The sequence below is a fragment of the Molothrus aeneus genome, chromosome 1 (genome assembly GCF_037042795.1).
Source record: "Molothrus aeneus isolate 106 chromosome 1, BPBGC_Maene_1.0, whole genome shotgun sequence".
Classification (NCBI taxonomy): domain Eukaryota; kingdom Metazoa; phylum Chordata; class Aves; order Passeriformes; family Icteridae; genus Molothrus; species Molothrus aeneus.
Window position 1 is genome coordinate 2,798,702 of NC_089646.1, and position 6,270 is coordinate 2,804,971.

Here is a 6,270-nt window from a genome sequence, read left to right on the forward strand (position 1 = left end):
AAAATCCCGTGTTTCAATTCTAATTTGAATTTCTCTGGCTCCAGTTTGCAGCCAGCCATCTATTTGTCTCTCTGGCTCTTCCTGGTTCCCAGTTTTCAAGGAATGAGCCCAATTTTCTTGCAGCATTTTGCTAAATATAAGAAGCCCTGGCAGACCTTGGGAGCAGCAGCCCCCTGCCCATCACTCAGAGAACAAAATCAATGGCAATATTTTTCTCTCTGCCTGAAAAATCCCCACACTGGAGATCCTCAGCCCCAGGATCTCTCCAGCACACTTCTGGATTTCTTTCAGAGATACAACTGACATGAAATCAACACAATCCCCTGCTTCCCTTGGAACTTTCAGTGTTTTGGGGTTGTTTTTTTGGATTTTTTTTCCCTCATGGATAAACACCAGCCTGTTAAAATCCCGTGTTTCAATTCTAATTTGTATTTCTCTGACTCCAGTTTGCAGCCAGCCATAGTTTTGCCTCTCTCAGATAAAAGCACTCTGAGTCCCCAGCATTTCCTCCCTGGGACAACCCTCATCCAGTGAGAAGTCATGTCCCAGGCAGCTTTTTGATAAGCTCTGAGTTTTTTCAGCCTCTCACTGCAGCTGATGGTGGTGACAGGCTAAAGGTGACATCTCTGGCACAGGCTGGTGGGTACAGTTAAAGTTAATTTTACTGCCAGTATTTAGTTATGGGCACTCCTTGTTAGGATTTGGGCAGTTCCTAACTCCAAATATGAGTTCTCCAAACACTTGGAGAACCAAAATCTGTCTCCTGGCCTGGAGCTGGGCAGAGCTCTTCCGTGGAGCAGCCATCAAGTGCCTGATGGATGCATCCCATTTCAAAGTACAGCTGAACTGCTGGGAATAAATGATCTTTGATGAATTGTCCTCCTTTCCTTTGGGCCTCTTGCCAGCAGTTTACCTGCAAAGAGCTTTCCAAAGTGGCTGTAAGATGAATTAAGTTGCATTAGGGTGGTTAAACATAGACAGTGTTGTCACAGGAGAGCTCTCCCTGCCCTGGGATCTGCTTGGACAAGGGGCACAGGATCAGCTGAGGGGTCAAAGCCCATCCCATGGGAATTCAGAGCTGTGGATTGGGGCTGTGGGTGTCTCCTGCCCTCCCAAAGCAGGACAGGGACAGCAGGAGGAGATGGATTTCAGTCCTTGATGTGGGAGAAATGGGGAAGAAGCTGGTGACACAGGGGAACTGAGTAGGAAACTGCTTTGCTGACCCCCCCAGCCATCAGCTGCCACTGCCCTGCAAGGCACAGTGCAGGACAAAAGGGAAGAGGTTCAGCTTTAAATGGAAAAACACTCTGGCAGAGCCCCTGTGCTCTAAATTAAGCCACGACAGAGCCAAGAGGGGTATTGGGTTTCTCATTCCTTCCTTCATCCTCTCCCTTTCAGCTCCTGAGCTGGCTGCTCCCATGGGACAGGCTGGCCTCACTCACAAATGCCACCTAAATCCCTGGCATCTCCACTTACAGCTCCAAAACCATCCCAGGCAGGGACCCTGGGCTCACAGCAGCTCCTTGGTCAGGGAGAAGAGGGATCTGGGGATGCAGCAAGGAACAGAGGGGTTATTCCAGCCTGTCCCTGAGCTAACTGGGGCATTTCTGGGGAATAGGAGGGGATTTGAGGGGAGGAGCTGGAGAAAGGGGGGTCTGACCTGATCTGGGTGAGGGGAGGTGGTGGGAGCCTCCTTCAGAGCCTTCCCTGGGGTGGCTGAAAATTTGGGAGCTTGGATGGGATCATGGGTGCCATGGGGGATGGACAGAGCCATTGTGGGGGTGCTGAGAGGGGTCCTGGAGGTGGGGATGGATGGAATGGATGAGGGATGAATGGATGGATGGATGGATGGATGGATGGATGGATGGATGGATGGATGGATGGATGGATGGATGGATGGATGGATGGATGGATGGATGGATGGATGGATGGATGGATGGATGGATGGATGGATGATGGATGGATGGATGGATGGATGGATGGATGGATGGATGGATGATGGATGGATGGATGGATGGATGGATGATGGATGATGGATGGATGATGGATGATGGAATGGATGGATGGATGATGGATGGATGATGGATGGATGGATGGATGGATGGATGGATGGATGGATGGATGGATGGATGGATGGATGGATGATGGATGGATGGATGATGGAATGGATGGAATGGATGGATGGATGGATGGATGATGGATGATGGATGGATGATGGATGGATGGATGGATGGATGGATGATGGATGGATGATGGATGGATGGATGATGGATGATGGATGGATGGATGGATGGATGGATGGATGGATGGATGGATGGATGATGGAATGGATGGATGGATGGATGGATGATGGATGGGTGGATGATGGATGATGGATGGAGGGATGGGGGATGGATGGATGGATGGATGGATGGATGGATGGATGGATGGATGGATGGATGGATGATGGATGGATGGATGGATGATGGATGGGTGGATGAATGATGGATGATGGATGGATGGATGATGGATGGATGATGGATGGATGGATGGATGATGGATGATGGATGGAGGGATGGGGGATGGATGGATGGATGGTGGATGGATGGATGGATGGATGGATGATGGATGGATGGATGGTGGATGGATGGATGGATGGATGGATGGATGATGGATGGATGATGGATGGATGGATGGATGGATGGATGGATGATGGATGGATGATGGAATGGATGGATGGATGATGGATGGATGGATGGATGGATGGATGATGGATGGATGGATGGATGGTGGATGGATGGATGGATGGATGGATGGATGGATGGATGGATGGATGGATGGATGGATGATGGATGGATGGATGGATGGATGGATGGATGGATGGATGGATGGATGGATGGATGGTGGATGGATGGATGATGGATGGATGGATGTCATGTCCCTCTCTCCTGAGCCATCCTGGTGGAATTGGCATGTTCCCAGTGATGTTTGCATGAGGAACCCAGTGGGACAACCTCAAGCAGTGAAAATAATCCATGTGAGGCCTGTGAGAACAGGAGAGGGACTCTGGACAAGGACATGGAGTGTAGGAAAAGGAGGAACAGCTTTAAACTGACAGAAGGAAGTAGGTTTAGAAGGGATGTTGGGAAAAACTTCCTGGCTGTGAGACTGGTGAGCCCTGGCACAGGTGCCCAGAGAAGCTGTGGCTGCCCCTGGATCCCTGGCAGTGTCCAAGGCCAGGCTGGACATGGCTTGGAGCACCCTGGGACAGTGGGAGGTGTCCCTGCCATGGCAGGGGGTGGAATTAGAGGAACTTTAATGTCCTTCCCAACCCAAACCATTCTAGGATTGATTGAAACCTTCCCTGCTTGCCATTCAAATTTCTGCTCCAGCAGCAGGGGCCCAGCAGCCAGGGACTTTGTTTGGTGTCCCCATTAATGTCCCCAGCTTGTCCCAAGCCTCCCTGAGATAGAGCCAAGCACCTTTCCTGGAACCCCACCACATCTCTCAAGCTCTGCAGAGGGGCCTGGCCTCAAATCCTGTGCCACAACTTCCAGCAACTCCCCAGATATTTGAAAAAATATAACTTGAAGCAGCTTAAAGCCATAAACTCTGGGGCCATAAAACACAGAAATATCCCCAGTGCTGAGGAAGACACCCTGGTCACATTAAAAATAATGTGATTATTACTTATTATCGTAAAAATCAGAAGCAAGGGAGGGGTTTAATTTTTATAATATCTATAAATTCAAGCTAAATTATTTTTATCACCACAGTTCCTAGAGCCTCATGAAAAACCAGCGTCCAGCCCTTCACCAGTGTTGCACTTTGAATTCAGCAGGATTACAGATTTCTCAGGATTAAAAAAAAAATAATAAAGAAGGTGAAAATCTAATATCTGCCTGAAACTCTCTAAATGATGCCAGTGCCCAGGGGGAGCAGCACCATGGGGCTGTGACAAAAACAAAAGAAAAAAATACACAAAAATAAAAAAGAAAAAGAAAAAGAAAAAGAAAAAACAATAGGAAAAATAATGGATTTGAGGGCTGCCTTTGCTTTGTGCATGGATTGGGATGGGGAGTGGGTGGCTTTGGGAGCCAGGGGCGTGACATTGATCTGCCTTTCCTCGTTGCCTCCCTGCACCTCCCCACCACCACACCAAACCCATGTCCATCATGTCCACAGATTTCTTGTCCCTCATTGCTGGCCACAAACTCCTGCCTGTCACAGGCACTGGGAGATGGAGGAATTGTGAGGAATTGTGTGGAATTGTGAGGAATTGTGTCCCGTGCTCATCTGCAGCGATCTCTTAATTAGCCAGGCAATTACGGCAGGGATGGAGCAGCAGCTGCAGGATCAGGGCTGGGCCATCCCAGGGGCTGCATCCAGCTTGTTATAAATACATATTGTAATATTGGCCTTTCACAAATACTAAAATGGTTGCTATAGGGATAATGTTAAAGTAACTTTGTCACAAAAATATAATTTTTATTTCTGTTAGACATAGCAGTGAAATAACCGATAGAAATATATTTGTGTTAAAATTCCTGCTTGGTTGAGATAACATTCAGTGGACATATGAAGAGGACTCCTGCTACTGATATGCCAACTATCAAACTTCCCATCAGTAGAAAACATAGAGCAAAGCCCAACCTAAAGGTGATAACAAGAACAGACTAAAACCACAGCCAAGAAATAAACACACTCCGAAAAGGCAGGCAGACCCTGTGATGGTGCTCACAGGGGTCTTTGCATGAGGGAAGAGATGTGGATCTGACTCCATATTTCAGAAGGCTTGATTTATTATTTTATGACATATATATATATTACATTAAAACTACTAAAAAGAATAGAAGGGAAAGTTTCATCTCAGAAGGCTGGCTAAGCTAAGAATAGAATGGAATGAATAATAAAGGTTTGTGTCTCGGACAGAGAGTCCAAGCTAACGGGGCTGTGGTTGGCCATTAATTGTAACCATTCAAGATGGGCCAGTCCCAGATGCACCTGTTGCATTCCACAGCAGCAGCAGATAACCATTGTTTACATTTTGCTGCTGAAGCTTCTCAACTTCTCAGCAGGAAAAATCCTAAGGAAAGGATTTTCATGAAAAGATGTCTGTGACAGACCCGAGGAGAAGCCCTGCTAAACAGTTCTCAGAACAGGTAAACTAGTTTGGGGAAAAGTTTAATATGCATAATTGTGAATATGTAACAGGCTGATGCAACAGAAATGGTATATAAAGGGTGTTTCCAAAATAGCAGGTGAAAGCCAAGCACCCAGCCATAAATCTTTGCTTTATTGTCTTTTTCTCCTCTTGTCCTTTTTTAAACTTTTAATTTTTTAGAGGAGGGTGAACCTTGTTTTTCACAAGATCAAAGCACCTTGTTAGGTGCTGGAAGTGTCAGCACACTGCCCTGGCTGGGAGAGCCTCTCTGTGTGCACCAGGTGAAAAACAAAACCATGTTAAAAAGCCTTTTTGTTCACAGCCAGCGCAGCAGCAGAGCTGGGCTGATCCCAGGGCTGCAGATCCTCCCTCCCAGAACACAGAACCTCACCCCAAAACTAACCAACCACCGAGGGATTTGTAAAATCCAAATTTAAACAACATAAAATTATTAAAATATAACATTTTCATAAAATCTCTGCCTTGTTTCTCCGTGCTGACCCCTCAGGCAGCCCAGGGATGCTCAGGGAGGCATCCCCAGGGTGAGCTGTGCCCAGATGTCACAGGGGCTTGGTGACAGATGTGGGCACTGGGCACAGGCCTGGCCCTGAGGCTGTGCTGGCTTCTCCACCCTGAGATAACAGAGACCAGAACCCAGCCCTGCCCCTTCCTATCCCCTGCTGGGGATGCTGGAACACCCAAAGGTGTTTTGTGGAGATTCCAGGACCGTTGAGGCTGCAAAAGAGCTCTGGCATCATTGACTCCAAGTGCTAAACCATGTCCCCAAAGTGCCACATCTATGGGATTTTTGGAACACTTCAGGGATGGTGATTCCACCTGCGCTGTTCCAGTGCCAGACAACACTTTCAGTGAGGAGATTTACAGTAATATCCAACTTGAATCTCCTCTGGCACACCCTGAGGCCATTTCCTCTTGCCCTGACTCTTCTCACCTGGCAGCAGGAGATGCTGCAGCCTCCGAGCCTCGCTTCGATTTCAACCCTGCCCAATCTGAGGAGGAACCACGCTTCCTTTTGGCTCCGTGCCTCAGTTTCCCCATCCCCACGCACTGACATCTCCCTTTGGAACAAGGTGATGGGGACATCCCCTCCTAAAAGCGGGGACCCA